The following is a 23,241-nucleotide window of genomic DNA, read 5'->3' as shown; positions in this document are numbered from 1 at the left end:
AAAGGTTGAAAAGGTTAGGAGTTATTCCCTAGAAGGTAGATTGAGGGGAGATTTGACAGGGGTATACACAATTATGAGAGGTATAGATAGGGTAAATGCAAGCAGGCTTTTTCTCTGAGGTTGGGTGAGATTATAACTAGAGGTCATGGGTTATGGATCAAAGAGGGGGGGAACCTTCACTCAGAGGGTAGTAAGATAGTGGAATGAGCTACCAGCACTACTGGGTGGACGCGTGGTCAATTTCAACATTTAATAGGAAATTAGTTAAGTACATAAGTAATAATGAGACAGCCTACAGAGAAGAAGTCATCACCCTGCCACAGTGGTGTCAAGAAAACAACCTCTCCCTCAATGTCGCAAAAGCAAAGGAGCTGATTGTAGACTACAGGAGGAATGGAGACAGGCAAACATGACATCAATGGATTAGGGGTTGAGAGGGTGAACTGCTTTAAGTTCCTTGGCATAAACATTGCTGAGGATCTCACGTGGTCTGTAGGCACAACAGCAGCACCTCTTTCACCTCAGACGGTTGAAGAAATTTGGTATGGGCATCAAAAGCCTGAGAACTTTGTACAGGGGCACAAATGAGAGCATCCTGACTGGCTGCATCACTGCCTGGTATGGGAACTGTACTTCCCTCAATTGCAGGACCCTGCAGAGAGTGGTGCGGACAGCCCAGTGCATCTGTAGATGTGAACTTCCCACTATTCAAGACACTTACAAAGACAGGTGTGTTAAAAAAGGCCCGAAGGATCATTGGGGACCTGAGCCACCCCAAACACAAACTACCATCTGGGAAATGGTACCGCAGCATAAAAGCCAGTACCAGCAAGCTCTGGGACAGCTACTTCCAGCAGGCCTTCAGACTGATTAATTCATGCTGACACAACTGTATTTCTATGTTATATTGTTGTACATACTATTTATTATAAACTACTATAAATTGCACATTGCAATTTAGATGGAGACGTAATGTGAAGATTTTTACAACTCACTTATATGAAGGATGTAAGTAATGAAGTCAAGTCAATTCAACGTGAGGGTTATGGAGGGCTATGGTTTGGTTGCAGGTTGATGGGACTAGGGAGATCAATGCACTTGGAACAGACTAGATGGACAAAGGGCCTGTTTCTGTGCTGTACTGTTCTAAGACTCTAAACCCTTTAGCGGGATTAAAAGGAAGCCAGCGTAAAAAAAGTGAGGAGACGGATGGAGTAAAAGCAGGCAGGTGATAGGTGAGTCCAGATGAGGGGGAAGCTGGGTGGGTGGAGGAGGGTGTTGATGTGAACAGCTGGGAGCTGATAGATGGAAGAAGTGAAGGGCTGAAGACGAAGGAATTTGATTGGAGAGGAGAGTGTCCATGAAATGAAGGGAAGTAGGAGGGGTCTGTGGCCAGAGAAGGTACAATTCAGTTCAGGTCACCTCATATAAGGATGAGGAAACCTTAGAGAAGGTGCACAGGAGATTTACCAAGATGCCGCCTGAATCAGAGAGCACGTCCCATGATGATAGGTTGAGTGAAGTAGGGGTTTTCTCTTTGGAGCAATGGAAGATGAGCGATGACTTGGTAGAGGGCTATAAGATGAGGAGGATAGATAGAGTGGACAGCTACTGACTTTTACTCAAGGCAGAAATGGCTGATATAAGAGTGCTGAATTTTAAAGTGATTGGAAAAACTGAATACAAGGGATGACAGAGAAGAGTTTCTTACACAAAGTGTGGTGGGTGCTTGGAATGTGCTGTCAGGGCTGGCGGTAGAGGCGATATGTTAAGGACATTTAAAATACTCCTAGATAGGAAAATGGATGAAAGAAAAATAAAGGGCTACATGGCAGGGAAGGGTTAGTTTGAACATGGAGTAGGCAAAAGTTCAGCATACCACTCTAGGCCAAAGGGCGTGGACTATGCTGTTATGCTTTGTGTACAGGGAAAGTACAGTGCAGGTAAACAATAAGGTGCAAAATCATAATGAGGTAGATTGTGAGGTCTAGAGTCCATCTTATCATACTAGTCTGATTCCCTGATACCGCCATTTGACCCATCATGTCTGTGAAACAGTTATCAAAGTAGATTCCGAAAACAAAAAGGTCAGAAGCACCCATTGTCTATTTCATCCCAAGGATGCAAAGTTAACGGAGAACAGTACTGCACAGTACAGGCCCTTCAGCCCGTGGTGTTGTGCTGACCTTTTCACCTACTCTAAGATTGATCTAACCCTTCCCTGATAACCCTTATAGGAGCCCTAATAACCCTTAAGGAGCCCGGATAATCAATGCTGTTTGTCGCTACAGAGATCTGTGCCCGCCAAAGGACATGCCCATAACTGTATTGCCCATGTGGTGGAGGATTATGCTCACTACCTGTTTCACAGCTTTGAGGCCATTCTGAGTCACCGTTGCTCCTTGCTATACCACCCAGTGAGCTGCTGCATTACAGAGGCCTCCCACACTCAAGGACAGAAGGCACTTTCTGCTTTTCCATCAACCCACAGGAGCTGGGAGGGCGCTTGATCTACTATCCCTTACAGATTTCCTCTGTAACTACCTGCTGTTGGAGGTAGCAGCCTTTCGTCCTTCTTGCACTTAGCACATGCCACCCATGGCCACTGAGTATCACCGACCCGAGCAGCCCCCGTCATCACTGCAGCATCCGTTCATTCAGTGAGACGCAACCAGAAATTGGATGAGCGAACACAGTCCAGTGTAGCACAGGAACAGGCTCTTTGGCCTATGGTGTTGTGCTGAACTAATTAAGCTAATGACACCCAATTAAACTAATTCCCTCTGCCTGCACAAAATCCGTATCACTACATATCTCTGTGCCTCGCTAGGAGGCTCTTCAACACCTCAATCGTATCTCTCCTTCAGCCCAGTCCTGGCAGCACATTCCAGGCATCCATCACTCTCTGTGTACAAAGCTTGCCCTGCATATCTCCTTTGAATTTTCCACCTCTCACCTTAAACGCATACCTAGAGTATTAGCCATGTGGACCTTGGGAAAAAGATACTATGCCTCCCATAATCTTACAAACTTCTACTGGGTCTCCTCTCAGTCTCCAAGTGCTACTTGTATTGTATGTCCCTTTAAGAGTTGGCTGCCCAAGCTCCAAGGCTGAACTTAGTTTCAGCAATAGAAATAGAGATTGATACAGCACAGAAACAGGCCCTTCGGCCCATCGAGTCAGCACCTACCATCAATCACCCAGTTACAGTAGTCCCACTGTACTCCCCAGATATCCCAAGCACCACTTTATGTTGCTAAATAAATCTGCCATTTTAGGGATGTATGAATCGGAATTGGTTTGTTTTGTCACATGTACTGAGATATAGTGAAAAGCATATAGATCAGATTATTACACAGCGCACTGAGGTAGAACAAGTTAAAGCAATAAAAATGCAGAATAAAGCATAATAGTTACAGTGCAGTGCAGATAAGTAAGATGCAAGAACATAACAAGGTAGATTGTGAGGGCAAGAATCTAGCTTATACTAGGGAACTACTTAATAGACTTGTACAGCTGTCCTTGAGAAAATGGAGCATCAGGAAGAAATTCTTGCATTTTCAGGGACAATATGCCAATTCCACACAGACAGTACTGGACAGCAGGATTGAACCAGTGTCTGTGGTGGTTCTACTAACTACACAATTCCGCTACGCATTATACTGAACCTGACATGGCACAACGGAATGGGGGAACAGGGGAACACTGATCATGAATCTTGCAATTGAACACTTTGATCTTTAAGGAACTTCCAGGAATAGCATTAGGGTATCACACAATGCCACTGAAAGGTTTACACAAGATACACAGAGCCTGGAATCTGGAGCAAGAGACAATGAAGATACACAGAGATCACCACCTCACCTATCCGGTTCTGGTGACAAATGCCTTTCACCTCTCCCCAGTGGTTCCCATTATTACCCCCTTTACTTATCAGAGTTCAGTACCCGTATCTCTTTGTATCACCCTTCAGCATCTGTCTCCCATCTTATCACCCTCTAGCATCTGTCTCCCATCTTCACATTCCTCTCCCCACCTTGCTCCATTTGCCTCTCATTCTCTTTCTCTGTCTGCCTCCATCTGCCAGTCCCTCAGCTTCAGCTCTGCTCCCCTCCCCTCCCCTACCTGCCTGTCATGTTTCACCCCTTCCTCAGGAGTCCACCAGTCACCTTGGGTTCCTGTCTCATCAATTCCCCATCACTTTATACTGGTCACGTCTCTTCCCACTCGGCCTTTCCTCTTGCAGATGCTGCTCCTCTAGCACATTGTTGCTACTGAAAGATGGCCATTTAGTTTCTAGACAAATTGTTTTCTGCTGTTATGTTTTTATGAAGTTCTCCTAAAACTTCAATATTATAATTTTGCAGTTTTATTTTGTTTCAGGGAATGCACATTCCTCTATTATGAGGAAAAGGTCCCAGGTAAAAAGTATAAGTTGCTGACCTTCAGATATGAACTGGCCCATTGGGCCAAGTTCACTTCCTGAGGACTACTGTTCACACTCCGCACTCTCCCGGTCTGAATACATAGCATCTATGTCATTGGCATCCTGGACTTCAGTGAGAAGCTTCTGAGCAACAATATTAAATAGGATATAATGGAGAAGGCCCACTCCCAAATCTACTCAGACAACCATGAAAGGCAGCTAAAGTCCAGCCACCAGCTGGCTGTCAAAGCAGACAGTATCTTTAAATGTCTCTGATATTCCAAAAACATTAAAAATACCATAAAAATGAAATAAAGAATATAAACACTTAAAATTGTTATTCTTCAAACAATAAGATCAACTAAAGCAGTTAAAATTTTTTACAAATAATTTAAAGTAATAGAATAGACAACGTTCATGCCACAAAATGGCATGTCATAAATGTTGCAGCATCTTAGCACCATACATTACCTTGAATGCAATCGAAAGGTTTGATATGTTAAAGTGCTTTAGATTTGCAATGACTATGTACAATAAATCTCAAGCAATTCAGTACACAATTTTTCCAAATACTTCCCCAATATCTCACTAATACTCATTGAAATTGGGGAGCCCACTGCCCAGCCAGATCCTACTCTATTGTTGGCTTCCTGACTGAGTTTGGGACTACAGGAGTCCCAGAGAGGAACACACCAACAATCCCATTCAGAAGTAACACTTCCCTCATATATCAGCTTTTGTATTACTCTCAGATTCACTTACACTCTCTAGTCAGCAGGCATCAAGAAATAAGTTTAATTAAAGTAATGTGGAGTCAAATCCGTCATGGGCACCAGCCTCCCCAGCATCCAGAACACCTTCAAGGAGCGATGCCTCAAAAAGTTGGCATCCATCACCCAGGCAATGCCCCCTTCTCATTGCTACCATCTGGGAGGAGGGACAGAAGCCTGAAGGCACACACTCAACAATTCAGGAGCAGCTTCTTCCCTTCTGCCATTCGATTTCTGAATGGACGTTGAACCCATTAACACTACCTCACTACTTCTTTTGTACTACCTGCTTACTTATAAATATATATACTTCTTACTGTAACTTACAGCTTTTATAATTATTTATTGCAATGTACTGCAGCTGCATAACAACAAATTTCACGACATATGCCGCTGATTGTAAGCCTGATCCTGACTCATGCAACACACACAAAATGCTGGTGAACGCAGCAGGCCTGGCAGCATCTCTAGGAAGAGGTACAGTCGACGTTTCAGGCCGAGACCCTTCGTCAGGACTAACTGAAAGAAGAGATAGTAAGAGATTTGAAAGTGGAAGGGGGAGGGGGAGATCCAAAATGATAGGAGAAGGCAGGAGGGGGAGGGATGGAGATAAGAGCTGGACAGGTGATTGGCAAGAAGATACAAAGCTGGAGAAGGGAGGCTCGAAAACGAATCCTGAAGCCCACTGGAGTAAGTTGGCGGTGGAGACACGTTCCAAGGAAGGATATATGGCTGTAGTAGCGAGTCTGGGTCAAAATGTGGTCGAAAAATTGAAGGGCCGAAGAAATTATAGATGGGGAGCTGTGATGGATGGTTTCACTGAACTCCCATTGAAGAGAAGATTTAAACTTCTTCAGTGTAGGCATCACTGGAAGAGGCTTCGCAGTAGTGAATTTAAAAACGCAAACACGAGGAAATCTGCAGATGCTGGAAATTCAAGCAACACACACAAAATGCAGGCCAGGCAGCATCTACAAGAAGAGATACTGCTGGTTTTTATTGTGCTAGACTCTGGTCTTCACTGTCATACCTGATGTTGTTCTCTCACCTGTGGCTGAAGAAGGATGAACAGTCCAAAGAGTATCCTGCAATACTCCCCATCTCTATCCACTCTGGTGAGCTTTCTTGTGGTTCTCAGTTCTCCAAGGCTCCTTTCCCTGGTGTATTCTACCCGGTTTGTAAAGGGAAATATCTACCCCATTTCTTTCCCTCTCATGGTTACCCATATAGATGCATTACAACGACAAATAATTTATCATTTATCATAGAAAGCATTCTACCTCGATGCATAACTTGATATGGCATCAGCTGTGCATGTGACCACAAAAAACTGCTGAGGTGTAGACACAGCTCAGCACACCATGGAAAACAGCTCCCCAGACTGTATAAGCAGCCAGCGTATTCCAAACCACCACCCACTGGGGACATACTCTGCTCTCCCCCTCCCATCGGGCAGAAGGAGAGCCTGAAAGCACATACCACCAGGCTCAAGACAGCTTCTGTCCCACTGTTACCCGACTCTTGAATGGATCTTTTGTATAATAAGATGGACTCTTGGTCTCACTATTTACCTTATTATAAATTTGCATTTCATTGTTTACATGCACTGCATTTTCTCTGTAGATTTTACACTTTATTCTGCATTGTTATCTTTTAACATGTTCTGCCTCAATGTAATAATTTGACTGTATGAACAGTATGCAAGACGAGCTTTTCATTGTATTGTGGTAACACTGATACCAACCTCCTCTGGAAAGAAAAGTTTTGACTTTTCAAGACTATTATCTAAAACTCTGGTGTTTACTAGGGCTGGGCTAATTTTGCTTTGGTGCGGTAGCATTAAATAGATGATATTAATTCAACCACTTGTCACCCACTGACGAAATACTTCTTCTCATTTTGATTTCTGCTGTGATTATTACAGCCCAATTGATATTCCCCTTTTACGCCATCACCTAAACTGGAAGAATTTGCAGCATTATTCACAAGATATCATTCTGTGCCAGACCATTTGTTGTTCTTACGCCTCAAAGCTGACTTTAAATAACAGTGATGAAATGGCTTCCCTGTTCTCCAATTAGTGTGTTGCATTTAACCTGGATAGTTAAAAATATCTCTCACCCCAAGTGCAAGATATCTTGTTCCAAGTTCATGAGAAAGGTGCCTCTATGCAATGAAATGCCTTGATTTTACAGGATACAGCAATTAAGGATCAACTTCACTTGCCATATACATTTACATGCAGGGGTGCAGTGCAGCCCGAGAGCGTCCGGCACCTCTTTAAGAAAAAAGCCAAAATAAACAAGCTAATTGATCAGGTGCCGCCCAGGGTGATTTGAGTATCTCAGAAACTGCTGATCTCCTGGGATTTTTACGTACAACAGACTCTGGAGTTTACAAAGAATGGTGCCAAATACAAAAAGAAAATCCAGTGAGTGGTTGTTCTGTGAGAGAAAACATCTTGCTAAATCCACTCGCTGGATTTTTTTTGTTTTTGACACCATTCTTTGTAAACTCCAGAGTCTGTTGTGCGTAAAAATCCCAGGAGATCAGCAGTTTCTGAGATACTCAAATCAGCCTGGGGGGCACCTAATTAATTAGCTTGTTTATTTCGGCTTTTCTGTTAGAGGTGCCGGACACGCTCCAGCTGGCACTGCCCCGCTGTTTACTTGTGTTAGGAATTTGGTGTGGTGTGTGTTGGTCAGGGTACGACATGAAACAGAAAACAACAATCAACAAAGAATAAATTATATATAAAATAAAATTATAGGCTAAAATACGGATATGGAGTAAACTGTGATTAAATACATAAATGCCAGCATATATTTACAATGTAAACAGCACTGTAAAATTGGTTTGAAGTGTTTACAGTGCAGTGCAGTAACTGGGGTAATAAATAGAGAAGGTATGGGGGACTAACTAGGATGGTTGACCAGATTAACTGCCTGGGGGAAGAAACTTTTAAGATAGCATGAAGTTTTTGTTTTAATAGATCTACAGCGCTTTCCAGAAGGAAGCTTTTGGAAAGGATGTTTGCAGGCTGGGTAGTGTCCACAGAGATTTTTCCTGCTCGCTGCTTTATCCTGGACCATACAGGTCCTATTGTGATGGTGGTCTGCAGCCTTTCCTGTTGACCTGACAGTTCACTGTGGTTTTTGTGTATAGTGAGAGGATGCTGCATCAGTGGACAGTAATGGCTGATGTGAGGGTGTTCTCTACGTTGGCAGTGTAGAATTAGAACATAGAACAGTACAGCACAGTACAGGCCCTTCGGCCCACAATGTTGTGCCGACCCTCAAACCCTGCCTCCCATATAAGCCCCCACCTTAGATTCCTCCATATACCTGTCTGGTAGTCTCTTAAACTTCACTAGTGTATCTGCCTCCACCACTGACTCAAAGCAGTGCATTCCATGCACCAACTACTCTCTGAGTAAAAAACCTTCCTCTAATATCCCCCTTGAACTTCCCACCCCTTACCTTAAAGCCATGTCCTCTTGTATTGAGCAGTGGTGCCCTGGGGAAGAGGCGTTGGCTATCCACTCTATCTATTCCTCTTATTATTTTGTACACCTCTATCATGTCTCCTCTCATCCTCCTTCTCTCCAAAGAGTAAAGCCCTAGCTCCCTTAATCTCTGATCATAATACATACTTTCTAAACCAGGCAGCATCCTGGTAAATCTTCTCTGTACCCTTTCCAATGCTTCCACATCCTTCCTATAGTGAGGTGACCAGAACTGGACACAATACTCCAAGTGTGGCCTAACCAGAGTCTTATAGAGCTGCATCATTACATCGCGACTCTTAAACTCTATCCCTCGACTTATGAAAGCTAACACCCCATAAGCTTTCTTAACTACCCTATCCACTTGTGAGGCAACTTTCAGGGATCTGTGGACATGTACCCCAAGATCCCCCTGCTCCTCCACACTACCAAGTATCCTGCCATTTACTTTGTACTCTGCCTTGGAGTTTGTCCTTCCAAAGTGTACCACCTCACACTTCTCCGGGTTGAACTCCATCTGCCACTTCTCAGCCCACTTCTGCATCCTATCAATGTCTCTCTGCAATCTTTGACAATCCTCTACACTATCTACAACACCACCAACCTTTGTGTCATCTGCAAACTTGCCAACCCACCCTTCTACTCCAACATCCAGGTCGTTAATAAAAATCACGAAAAGTAGAGGTCCCAGAACAGATCCTTGTGGGACACCACTAGTCACAATCCTCCAGTCTGAATGTACTCCCTCCACCACCACCCTCTGCCTTCTGCAGGCAAGCCAATTCTGAATCCTCCTGGCCAAACTTCCCTGGATCCCATGCCTTCTAACTTTCTGAATAAGCCTACCGTGTGGAACCATGTCAAATGCCTTACTAAAATCCATATAGATCACATCCACTGCACTACCCTCATCTATATGCCTGGTCACCTCCTCAAAGAACTCTATCAGGCTTGTTAGACACGATCTGCCCTTCACAAAGCCATGCTGACTGTCCCTGATCAGACCATGATTCTCTAAAAGCCTATAGATCCTATCTCTAAGAATCTTTTCCAACAGCTTTCCCACCACAGACGTAAGGCTCACTGGTCTATAATTACCCGGACTATCCCTACCACCTTTTTTGAACAAGGGAACAACATTCGCCTCCCTCCAATCCTCCGGTACCATTCCCGTGGACAACGAGGACATAAAGATCCAAGCCAGAGGCTCAGCAATCTCTTCCCTCACCTTGTGGAGCAGTCTGGGGAATATTCCGTCAGGCCCCGGGGACTTATCTGTCCTAATGTATTTTAACAACTCCAACACCTCCTCTCCCTTAATATCAGCATGCTCCAGAACATCAACCTCACTCATATTGTCCTCACCATCATCAAGTTCCCTCTCATTGGTGAATACCGAAGAGAAGTATTCATTGAGAACCTCGCTCACTTCCACAGCCTCCAGGCACATCTTCCCACCTTTATCTCTAATCGGTCCTACCTTCACTCCTGTCATCCTTTTTTTCTTCACATAATTGAAGAATGCCTTGGGGTTTTCCTTTACCCTACTCGCCAAGGCCTTCTCATGCCCCCTTCTTGCTCTTCTCAGCCCCTTCTTAAGTTCCTTTCTTGCTTCCCTATATTCCTCAATAGACCCATCTGATCCTTGCTTCCTAAACCTCATGTATGCTGCCTTCTTCCTCCTGACTAGATTTTCCACCTCACTTGTCACCCATGGTTCCTTCACCCTACCATTCTTTATCTTCCTCACCGGGACAAATTTATCCCTTACATCCCGCAAGAGATCTCTAAACATCGACCACATGTCCATAGTACATGTCCATAGTAACTGCAGCACTGTGGCCTGGGGAAGATGGAATTTTACCATCTAAACACAAAACTGCATCAGCCCATACAGAAGAGATCAACAAGACTCTCATGCTGCATAATTGAGCAGGTAGCACCTTGAAAATTCTTCCTTCGTACTAATGTTCCTTTTATGTTGTAACCTAACAAGATCAACTAAGCAAAAAGAAGTTTCAAAGTCAATGTCAGCTTCCAATGTAATTATATAGTTTTGCATAGACTGCACAACACGCCCTGAATCCTGGTCTGCCATGACTGCATTTCAAATTCAAATATTTTCTCTCTGATATTAAAGCACAGTGACAGCACATTATTCAGTGGTTCCCTCAAGCATATAGCAGCTTTTGTTGCCCAGTACTTTTTTTTATATATTTCAAGTGTGTTACATTCATTTTTCATCTTAACAATTCTGCACCCACCTCTCTTTGAAGTGAGGGTAGCTTTTCATCAGCTAAGCTTACAATTACCTGTGCAGGTTCCTGCTGAGTTCCCTGTTCTTAGTTAACTGCTGGCATCCAGCAAAAGAAATTGTGAAGGATTGCAGAGGTATTTCGATGACAATAACCAGTAATGAAAAGGAATGCTATTGATATATTGCAAACATTGTTTTGTAGAGTCATAGGACAATACAGCACAGAAGGAGGCTCTTTGGCCCACCTCGTTCCTGACAAACTATTGTTCTGCCCAGTTCCATCGACCTGACCCGGACCATAGCCACTCATAACCCTGCCATCCATGTCTTTTTCAAAACCTCTCTTAAGTGTTGCAATTGGACCTGCATCCATCACTTTCACTGGCAGCTCGTTCCACACTCTCACCACAGTGAAGAAGTACCCCCTCATGTCCCCTTAAATATTTCTCCTTTCACCCTTAACCTATGACCTCTAGTTCTGTTGTCATCCAACCTCAGTAGAAAAAGTCTGCAGGCATTTACCCTATCCACAGATTCACCACCCTCTAGCTAAAGAAATCCCTTTTCGTCTTTGTTCTAACGGGACATCCTTTTATTCTGAGGCTGTTCCACTCTCTCTTTCTCCTGTGCTGACAGGCTGTAAGGCAGTTTGCTATCCCCCCCCTAATTCTAGTCGCATTAATGATTTCCAAAATGTCTTAACAAATACTGATCCAATTTATTTAGCAACGTAGTGGAAAGTGATCCAAGTCCTGGGATGAAGTGCGAAGTTGGAGGCCCAATGTCTGTGAGTCTGATAATGCGGTGACAAGGACTGGAGGTCTGGAGGCGGCCTGTCTGGGTGTGTGAGTGGGGGGGAATGGGAAAGGAGCTTGTTTTGCTGTTGTTGTCATGTTTGTTCTGTTGTTGCTGCTGCCTGTGTTGTTCTGCTGAATGTTGTAGGCATGCTATGTTGGTGATGGAATGTGTGCGTGCTGCCCCCCACCACGGCCTTGGGTGTCTTGGTTTTAACATTTCACTGTATGTTTTGATGTACAGATGATAAATAAATCTGAATTGGACTGTGCCATCAGGATGCACCTCTTCCACGGAGCGTGTGGCTTACATACCTGTCTAGCTTCATTACGAACTGGTAGGATAATTACAATCCCAACACATTTAGCATCATAATGAAAACACAATATTGATTACAAAGCACTTACCTATCCTATACCACTCTCTTCTTTCAAATGTCTCAGTCTATTTTCATCCAATTTTATATTTCTCCCCTGCCAATAGAACTCACATTTGAATTTTAGAACAGGGACATCTACACAATTGAAATGTTTCCTCGACGTTGATTGAAAAATAAATCCTATTCCTAAATGGCTCAGCAAAGATTTATTAGAACTGTCTCATATTATTCTGTCAACAGTGTCAATATGCCAATGAAATTCCAGTGCCCTCATGTGAAGGCATCGGAATGGCGATGCCCAGAGTTTGTAGCGGGGACGACAGTGAGATGTAGTTCTGCCACAATCCTCCGTTGTGCCAAGCCTCACCAAGGTACACCTTCACATTTACAAGGGTTACACATCAAAGTTGCTGGGGAATGCAGCAGGCCAGGTAGCATCTCTAGGAAGAGGTGCAGTCGACGTTTCAGGCCGAGACTCTTCGTCAGGACTAACTGAAGGAAGAGTGAGTAAGGGATTTGAAAGACATTTACAAGGGTGTTGGTCAGTACCAAGCTCAGCTCTGGGGATCGGGGTGAGGGCTGAGTAGTTAAAGAGACAGGGGCAATGATCAGGCAAGTGTCCAGTTAGGGAATTATAAACAAGTAACAGACACAAAATGCTGCAGGAACTCAGAAGGCCAGGTAGCATCGATGGAAAAAGAGTACAGTCGATGTTTCGGGCTGAAACCCTTCGGCAGGACTGAAACGCCAACTGTACTCTTTTCCATAGATGCTGCCTGGCCTGCTGAGTTCCTCCAGTGTTTTGAGTGTTCAAAGGTCCAAGTTAATGTCAGAGAAATGTATACAATATACATGCAGAAATGTTTTTTCTTCGCAAACATCAACAAAAACAGAGAAATGCCCCAAAGAATTAATGACAGATAAACCTAAGTACCCCAAAGTCCCCCCCAGCTCCCCAGTGTAAGTGGCAGCAAAGCAACAATCCCCTCTCCCCCCACCGGAAAAAAAAAGCATCAGTACCACCACTGAGCACTCAGCGTGAGCAAAGCAATAGCCAAGACACAGACTTGCAGTTCGTTTCATCTGGTATTCAACATACCACAGGTTCTCTCTCTCCCTAATAAGCGAGCGGGGAGACATAACAAACAACTCACTGGTTGACGATGTTAAAAATCCGTTACATCTCTTTTTTTGAGCTCTGTACCTGATGATCGCAAATCCTGACTCCCCTGACGACACATGGGTCTCCTACCATGACACCGACCCTCGATTCACCTGTCTCCAGAGCCCCGAGATCTTAGGCTTTCGAATTCGAGCCGGACTCTCAGGCCGAACCCTTGGCATGCTGAACAACGGCCAGTCCTGAAACCCCGAGAACGGGTCCCATTCCAGCAAAGAACCGAAGTCAGCGTGTAACTCCAGGTCAGGGTCCTCGAAAGAACCTTGAAAGGGAAACAAATAGATATTAAAAATGGAAAGAGCTGTTTCCGAAGATGCAAGCAAAGGAGTCGCCATTTAGCACCATCTTAACTTCGAGTGTGTTGCTCGGATTTCCAGCATCTGCGGATTTTCTCCTGAGGGAATTGTAGATTGTAGATTTGGGGAGTAAGTGAGTCAGGGAACTGGAGAAATGGGCCAAATGTGGACAAATGGGATGAGCTTAGATGGGAATCTCGGTGGGCATCGATCAATTGGGCCGAAAGGCCTGTTTCTGTGCAGTATGACTTGATGATTGTATGGGATTTGTTGACAATGGTGGAGGGGAGCACACCGAAACGTTGGCGGGGCCTCGGAATGTGGGATTGGAAGGATCACACAGTTGGAGGGTGGGGGAAAGAGCCCAAGGGGAAGCATCATGTGACATTGGGAGGTAAAACACCTCGGCTGTGTACATCAAGGGAATACACACTCCAGTCCCATGTGACATTGCGAGGTATGCCGAGGGAATACACAAATCCGTGAGATTGGGACGGCTCTCCCACCCCAAAACCCAGTTTGTGTCGATGCCGTGTAATTTGCTACCCTGTAACAACTCAGTGCCAAGAAATAACAGACAGATTATAAGGAATTATATTTATGAATTGTTACTTAACTAAAGGGTTAGTAAAGAAAGAAAAACAAAAAGGGGCCATTATAATTAAACAGTCAAATGTGCATAAGTTGGAGTTCAACTCTTCCCAAAATTCATATTCACCAATCCTCAGTCGATCTTGGAACCTGGCTCCATCCACCGCTGGGTCGAATCCTACGGCTGGTCCTCTGCGGTGTCTCCTCTCTTCATTTCCCACTGAACAAAAGGACCCAGCTCACATTTCAAAGCACCCATTACTTCTAACCATAACCCAAACACTGCTTCTATAGAAAGACCATTAGGTCAGCAGTGAAACCTTTCCCAGGGTGTTACAGGGGTGCTGGCTTTATGCATAGCTGGGAAAGATTGTGGTGTAAGGAGAAGGACAATACCTCAGAGTTGTTGCAATTGAGTTTCCATTGCCCTGCAGATGACCAAAGCTGATCACTCCTGGAAATTCTTGATTTCAGTTCCCCTGCACTGTTGCATTATTTATTTATATTTTTATTTAGAGATACAGGCCCTTCCAGACCAACGTGGTGTCCAAGTACACTCATGTGACCAATTAAGCTACTAACCCCTATGTCTTAAGGTGGTGAGCCTTGTCTGGAGCAGGATTCCACTGGTACAGCAAGGACTCACTTCAGTTAAACCCCAAGGGATGAGCCAGGTCACGTTCGGCTCTGATGGAGTACTAGTCATGGAGCACAGAGGAACATCTTTTCGCTCTCCAAATATCTAGCATCTACTTAAAAGAATCCTGCACAAATCCCATCTTACTCTCCCCACATTCCTATCACATTCTCTCTGATTCAAAATTCAAAGTAAATTTATTATTAAAATACATATGTCACCATATATGACCATGAGGTTCATTTTCTTGTAGGCATACTCAGTAAATCCAAGAAACACAATAGAATCAATGAAATACCGCACCCAACAGGACAAACCACCAATATGCAAAAGACAACAAACCGTGTAAACTAATAAATAAATAAACAATAAACATAGCGAACATGAGATGAAGAGTCCTTGAAAGTAAGTCTATAGGTTGTGGGAACAGTTCTGTCGATGTGGGTCATGAGGCTCCTATACCTTCTTCATGATGGCAGCAGAGAGAAGAGAGCATGGTCTAGATGGTGGGGTTGTTGAGGATGGATGCTGCTTTTCTGCGACAGCGCTCCAAGTAAGTGTGCTCAGTGGTAGGGAGGACTTTACCCGTGATGGACTGGGCTGTATCCACTACTTTTTGTAGGATTTTCCATTCAAGGGCATTTGTGCTTCCATACTAGGCCATGATGCACCAGTCAGTGTTCTCTCCATCACACACCTACAGAAGCTTGCAAAAGTTTTGGATGTCATGCCAAATCTTTGCAAACTTCTGAGGAAGTAGAGGTGCTGCCATCCTTTCTTCATAAGGGCATTTATGTGCTGGGCTCAGGACAGATCCTCTGAAGTAATATCACCAACGAATTTTAAATTGCTGTCCCTCTCCACCTCTGATCCCCTGATGAGGACTGGCTCATAGGCCTCCAGTTTTCTCCTCCTAAAGTCAGTATCAGCTCCTTATGGTGCACCTCTGCTGATGGACTTTGTGGAGATTTCTGCTAATCAGAACTGACTGGGGACTGCAAGTGAGAAAACTGAGGATCCAACTGCACAAGGAGGTATTGAGGCCAAGGTCTTGAAGCTTATTGAGCTGTAGTCAATGTAGAGTATCTTGATGTATGTTATCTTCACTTTCCAGATGTTCCAGGTTTGAGCGAACAGCCAATGAAATGGCATTTGCTGTGGACCTGTTGTGATGGTAGGCAAATTGGAGTGGATCGAAATTGCTCCTCAGGCAGGAGTTGACATGTTACATCATCAACCTCTCAAAACACTGTATCACAGTGGATGCAAGTACCACAGAATGATAGTCATTGAGGTAGGTTACCACATTCTTCTTAAATTCTTATATTCTGCCTCTAACCTGCACACCAGGGTAACTTACAGTGGCTTCACATCCCCTTTACAGGCAAAGAGGCGTACTGCAAGGAATCTGGCCCTTTGGCTTGTTAAGTCTGTGTCAGCAATGAAGATTAGGTTCATGTTCAAGTTAATAGACAATAGACAATAGGTACAGGAGTAGGCCATTCAGCCCTTCGAGCCAGCACCGCCATTCACTGTGATCATGGCTGATCATCCACAATCAGTATCCAGTTCTTTGATTCCGCTATCTTTAAGAGCTCTACCCATCTCTTTCTTGAAAGCATCCAGAGACTTGGCCTCCACAGCCTTCTGGGGCAGAGCATTCCATATATCCACCACTCTCTGGGTGAAAAAGTTTTTCCTCAACTCCGTTCTAAATGGCCTACCCCTTATTCTTAAACTGTGGCCTCTAGTTCTGGACTCAACCATCAGCGGGAACAGTGGGAACGTGTTAAATAATCATCCAGCCATTCATGAAAATAACCAATTGAAACAGCGTTCCTCCAGGCCACGGTACAAAAGGTATTACCAACAGCATGCAGCACATAGCACATATGGCTATAGTAGCAGAAAACATAGTTACAAAAAAAAAAGCACAAATAATTAATGCTACACTACTTTGCCGTCCCCGCTTGCTCTCTTCATTGTCTGGACCAATTTGTGCTCCTTACTTGCCTGATGGTCCAGTTCTTTTTGATGTAAGGTGCCATGTGCTATTGTATTTGGAGCTGAGTGCTATATGATTGGAACCTGTTCTGCTGTTCTGTCAGCAGAAGTGCGAGATTTAAGGCTGCCTGTAAACCCCTGGGCACTTTATTCATTATTTCTGCTTTGGATGCTATTTATGTAGTTTCACACTGAATGTGGCACGGTTGGGTTACGTGGGTGTAAGAGATCATGACAATCACTGTGACACCGGTCCTGAAGGTTTTAGCGTCCTGTAGCTTGTCTCTCACAAGGTTAGCCTTGCTTCTGGAGATCGTTACTGCAAACGTGTCTTGCATAATTCATTTAGCAGAAAGGTGTTGAATGCAAAGTAGCTTTAGGAGAACAGACAACTATAAATGGAACCGTGTAAATGGTGGCTTAGTGGTAACACTCTGTCCTCTAGCTCAGCAGATCCAGACGTTCAAAAGATCAGAAGATTCTGCAAATCATAAATAGCAGAAATCCTGCAAATGCTGGAAATCCAAAGCAACACACAAAGTGCTGAAGGAACTCAGTAGGTCAGGCAGCATCCACAGAAATAAACAATCAACATTTCGGGTCAAGGACAGGAAAGGAAGGGACACCGGGGGGGGGGGGGGGAGGGGTGGAGAAGGAGGAGTAACTAGGTGATAGAGTGGGTGGGAAAGGTAAAGGGTTAGTTCCTCCAGCACTTTGTGTGTATATTAAACAATGCCAATGCTATGGGCATGCCATATGCATTGCCTCAGGGCCCAGGAGCGCATTTCTGACCACTCGACAGGGTGTGATACACTGGGAGTCTGTTGACATTGTGTGCTGGTAGGTACGTGAGCAAGGTCTGTGAAACAGTTGGAGCCATGTCCACCTCCCTGACAGGCTCAACAAGACCAGGGCGAGATCCCTGCCCACCCACAGTGCCAGGAAAATCTCACTGCACATGGCTAGTGATTCAATGCCAGGCAATGCCAAGGGAGCATCAGGCAGGAGGGGCAGGAGCCCGAAAACACACACTACATGTTTTAGGAACAGATTCTTCCCCTCCACTATCAGATTTCTGAGTGGACCATGAACACTACCTCACTCTTTGCTCTCACTTTTCCCTTTTTACATCATATTTTTATGTCCTTATAGTAACCAATAGCAATTTTTTAAGTATTGCACTGTACTACTGCCACAAAATAATGAGTTTCACCACAGTGATGTTAAACTTGATTCTGATTCTGGGAACATGATGGGGGCCGGGGGGGCGGTGGAACAGGTTTCTACTGCGCCCCAGTCCCAGGTCCCCAGAGATACGAGATTCTGCAGACAATGGAATCTGGAACAAACTGTTAGGGGAACTGGCTGCTGTCGCCACCTTTCGACCTCCACGCCCCGCCCCCCGCACCAGCTTTGCCTTTTTCTTTCCTTGTCTCCTTCCATCCATCACCCACGAACCTCTACCTCCCAAATCCACTCCGCCCCTTTCCCTACCTGTCTCAACCTACCCGTCATCCTTCATACTTCCTCAGTCCGCCAATCGTCTCCTGGATCCTGTCTCACCACTTCTTTCCTGCCTCTTCTCTATATTGGCACTCTTCCCCATCCACTTTCACTCCTGATGCAGGGTTTCAACCTAAAATTAAAGTGTGAGATCAAGATTAAGATTAAGAATAATTAAGATCCGTCCTGTTGGATGTGGTCTTTCATTATGTTCCTTGGATTTACTGAGTATGCCTGCAAGAATACAAATCTTGGAGTTCTATGGTGACATACATGTACTTTGAAAATAAATTTACTCTAAACCGTCAAAGACTAGGAGAAATGTGCGAGGCAAATTCATAAAAATCTGTGGAGGCTCAAGGTCAACTCAGTATTGGGAAACAGAGTCTGGGGTTCTGAATACCTTGTGCTATGTTCAGGAATTAAAGGCAATTGAGGCAGGTTGGATGAATAGGGTTCAGCTGGCAGAGCAGAACAGATGGCTTCTACCCAGACAGGTATTTCTTTTGAGAGTTGAAATGAAAGTTTGCAAAGAACCAATGCATAATTTTTATTAGTAGCAACTTGCAATGACACATTGATGAAATAGGAGGCATTTGATTCCTCATTTAGGACAAGATCTCAGTGAGTCCCAAACTACAGACTGCTGCTCTTTCCTGAAGTCCAGGAAGAGGTTCACAATGGGTTGATTCGAAGCACCATGGGCAAGTCTCCAGAGCCAAAGAAGTGTTGATAGATAGGGAGACGGGGAGCAAATTCAGCAGTACATTCATGAAGCTATACTTCATCAGCAATTTGAGGAGGTTCTGTATGTCAACAAAGACTTTTAGATGTACAGTGGGTAGCATTCTGACTGCTTGTATCATGAACTTGTATGAAAGCTCCAATGCGCAGGGTTGGAAAAGTCTCAGAGGGTTGTAGGCTCAGCCTGTCCCATTACGGGCACTAACCTCCCCACCACCGAGTACATCTTCAAAAGACCATGCCTTAAGAAGGTGGCATCTATCATTAAGGACCCCCACCAAGAGTCACTAGTTATAAATACAGTGGCATGCAAAAGTTTGGGCACCCCGATCAAAATTTCTGTTGCTGTGAATAGCTAAGTGAGTAAAAGATGACCTGATTTCCAAAAGGCATAAAGTTAAAGATGACACATTTCTTTAATATTTTAAGCAAGATTACCTTTTTATTTCCATCTTTTACAGTTTCAAAATAACAAAAAAGGAAAAAAGCCCAAAGCAAAAGTCTGTGCACCCTGCATGGTCAGTACTTAGTAACACCCCCTTTGGCAAGTATCACAGATAGTAAACGCTTTCTGTAGCCAGCTAAGAATCTTTCAATTCTTGTTTGGGGGATTTTCGCCCATTCTTCCTTGCAAAAGGCTTCTAGTTCTGTGAGATTCTTGGGCCGTCTTGCATGCACTGCTCTTTTGAGGTCAATCCACAGATTTTCGATGATGTTTAAGTCGGGGGACTGTGAGGGCCATGGCAAAACCTTCAGCTTGCGCCTCTTGAGGTAGTCCATTGTGGATTTTGAGGTGTGATTAGGATCATTATCCTGTCGTAGAAGCCATCCTCTTTTCATCTTCAGCTTTTTTTACAGACAGCGTGATGTTTGCTTCCAGAATTTGCTGATATTTAATTGAATTCATTCTTCCCTCTCCCAGTGAAATGTTCCCCGTGCCACTGGCTGCAACACAAGCCCAAAGCATGATCGATCCACCCCCGTGCTTAACAGTTGGAGAGGGGTTCTTTTCATGAAATTCTGCACCCTTTTTTCTCCAAACATACCTTTGCTCACTGCGGCCAAAAAGTTCTATTTTAACTTTATCAGTCCATAGGACTTGTTTCCAAAATGCATCAGGCTTGTTTAGATGTTCCTTTGCAAACTTCTGACGCTGAATTTTGTGGTGAGGACGCGGGAAAGGTTTTCTTCTGATGACTCTTCCATGAAGGTCATATTTGTGCAGGTGTCACTGCACAGTAGAACAGTGTACCACCACTCCAGAGCCTGCTAAATTTTCTTGAAGGTCTTTTGCAGTCAAAGGGTGGTTTTGATTTGCCTTTCTAGCAATCCTACGAGCAGTTCTCTTGGAAGTTTTCTTGGTCTTCCAGACCGCAACTTGACTTCCACCGTTCCTGTTAACTGCCATTTCTTAATTACATTACGAAGTAAGGAAACGGCTACCTGAAAATGCTTTTTTATCTTCTTATAACCTTCTCCTGCTTTATGGGCATTATTTATTTTAATTTTCAAAGTGCTAGGCAGCTGCTTAGAGGAGCCCATGGCTGCTGATTGTTGGGACAGGGTTTGCGGAGTCAGGGTATTTATAAAGCTTTAAAATTTGCATCACCTGGCCTTTCCTAACAATGACTGTGAACAAGCCATTGCCCGAACAAGCTAATTAAGGTCTGAGACCTTGGTAAAAGCTCAAATCTATTGGGGTGCCCAAACTTTTGCATGGTGTTCCTTTCCTTTTTTTTCCACTCTAAAATTGTACAAAACAAAAATAATACACTAATCTTGCTTAAAATGTTGAAAAGAATGTTTCATCTTTAACTTTATGACTTTTGGAGATCAGTTCATCTTCTACTCACTTAACTATTCACAGTAACAGAAATTTTGACCAGGGTGCCCAAACTTTTGCATGCCACTGTATAATTACTATGTGATTTATGTACAAGAAATATAAGCACTGGTACAGTACAATATCAGCCATAAATACAATGTCCAGCTGAAGCTAATTTATGCCTGTGGGTTAATAATGGGAATACATTCACGATATCAATGGGAATGTTGAGGAGCTCAGATCTCCCTTGGTCTCAAGCAAGTAATACAATCATGAGTATATTTTGAGGCTGAGGTCATTCAAATAAAGCTCATGTCCAATTAGACCTGGTAATGTTATTTATCACTGCATTTCCTTGCAGCGGCAAATTTTAAAAAAATGTCTAAAACCTAGCTAGAGCTGGATTTTTCTAACATTACTTTTGACACAGTTCTGTTTTAAAATTTATTATCGTGAGTTTTCTTTTGGTTATCACGTAAACTTCAGGGAAATGGATCGTTCTCCATAATGAACTCCATACATTCTCCATAATAAACTGCAACTGCACTGTGCTGTGACTGACTAACACTGAGCCACGTGGAAGCTGCAACTTGGGAAAATGAAGGTCTTTATTTGCATAGCAAACCTCCAGGAGAGAGAGTCCAAGAGAGTCTCATTCTCCTGACACGATGTGTTGCACTTCTTCAACACAAAGATAATAATAAACAATTAACTAGTTTCAATTGCTGTGATTACCTACTTAACTTTGACATTTCAAAAACAATCAGGTAAATTTACAGAATTATTTATTTTCAATGGTGCCATAACCCAACCAGCTGAACCCTTTGAACATTCAAGACCAGTATCGGCTCCAAATACTGCTAAATACAAAATATACCTCTTTTGTTACAGTGTTGAAGGATGTCTCCACGAATATACAACTAAACAGGTTAAGTGACAAAGCAGATCTGCCCTGAACTGTGCATTAAATGTCAGGGATACACCCGTAACAATACACTAATAACAGGAACACTCATCTAGTCTTCTCCTTTGTAGTTACAATGGGACAGAACCAGATTGGCCCACACCACAAAGTACCAGTTCGGAAGTTAAATTGTGTACAGGTTTTAATTCCTGCTTGCATATTCCATGTCTTCCATTTCTGCCTGAGTCTCTAATCTATGCACTAGTGATGCTGTTGCAATCAGGTTTTCATTGAAATCAATGCTAACATTTCATTTGCCTTCCTTACTAATGACTCAACCTGCAAGTTAATCTTCAAGGAATCCAGCATGAGGACTCCCAACTCCCTTTGCACCTCTGATTTCTGAATTTGATCCCCCATTTAGAAAATAGGCTACACCTTTATTCATTCTGCCAAAGTGCATAACCATACACTTCCCTACACTATATTCCATCTGCCACTTCTTTGCTCATTCTCCTAATCTGTCTAAATCCTTCTGTAGCCTCCCTGCTTCCTCAGCGCCATCTGCCCCTCCATCTATCTTTGCATCGTCTGCAAACTTGGCCACAAAGGTATCAGAGTTGAAGACAGTTTACAAATACTTGTTCATGTTAAGCCATGTGCAAAATGATGAGAGAGTTCTATTTGATATAATTAACTGAGATCAAGGTAGATTAAGGGGAGATTAGACTTGACATGTTAAGATAATTAGATGTTTTGATAAGATAAATACTGAGATATTATTTCCACTGTCTGAAGAATCAATACCATAGTCATACAACACAGCAGAACAGGAACAAGCCCTTCAGCCCCTCGAGCCTATTACTCTGTCTCAACCCATTGACCCTGCCCCTCTCATCCATGTACTCATCCAAATTTCTATTAAATTTTGCAATCAACCTTGCATCCACCACTTCTGCTGGCTTTTCTTTCCATACTCACATCACTCTGTGAAGAAGTTCCCTCTCAGATTTTCCTTAAGCACCTCACCTTTCATCCTGGGCCTAACACCTGAAGTTCTAGTGTTACCCGACCTGCTTGCGTTAACCAGTGGACAGAGACTGATGACATTTGAGCCAGAGGGGAAATGAGGAGAATGGTTATTTTGATCTTGAGGTAGGGTGAAGCAGAAACAAAATGTCATAGGAAACCTGCTTGAAAAGGAGAACAAAACACAAGAGGTTTATCAGAATAGGCCTGTGAAAGGAACTAATTGATCACACCCCTGCAAAGAGCTGGCGGGGCCATGGTGGTCTCTGGTTCTGCAGACCTCCTTGGTTTGCTTCTCAGCTAGCATGGGGTAAGATATAATTTGGCACCGTCATCCTCACCTTGGACCCTGGTCTTTATTCCTAATAAAAATTATTTACAAGAATGAACAGTGC

At 43.7% G+C, this 23,241-nt stretch overlaps 1 protein-coding gene across 1 annotated transcript in view; it reads right to left on the bottom strand.

The window, feature by feature from the left end:
* Positions 1-23,241, bottom strand: part of khdrbs2 (KH domain containing, RNA binding, signal transduction associated 2) — a 545,499-nt gene that overhangs the window by 11,811 nt on the left and 510,447 nt on the right. Inside the window, exons 13-14 of the transcript XR_011889050.1 lie at positions 18,350-18,477; positions 13,338-13,575 (exon numbers count right to left, since the gene is read on the bottom strand). The gene's annotated coding sequence lies outside the window, so the exon portion shown is untranslated. The remainder of the gene's footprint in view (positions 1-13,337; positions 13,576-18,349; positions 18,478-23,241) is intronic.

The sequence above is a fragment of the Mobula birostris genome, chromosome 2, assembly GCF_030028105.1.
Source record: "Mobula birostris isolate sMobBir1 chromosome 2, sMobBir1.hap1, whole genome shotgun sequence".
NCBI lineage: Eukaryota > Metazoa > Chordata > Chondrichthyes > Myliobatiformes > Myliobatidae > Mobula > Mobula birostris.
Note: the sequence above shows the minus strand (reverse complement) of the source record. Positions and strands in the feature narration are given on the sequence as shown.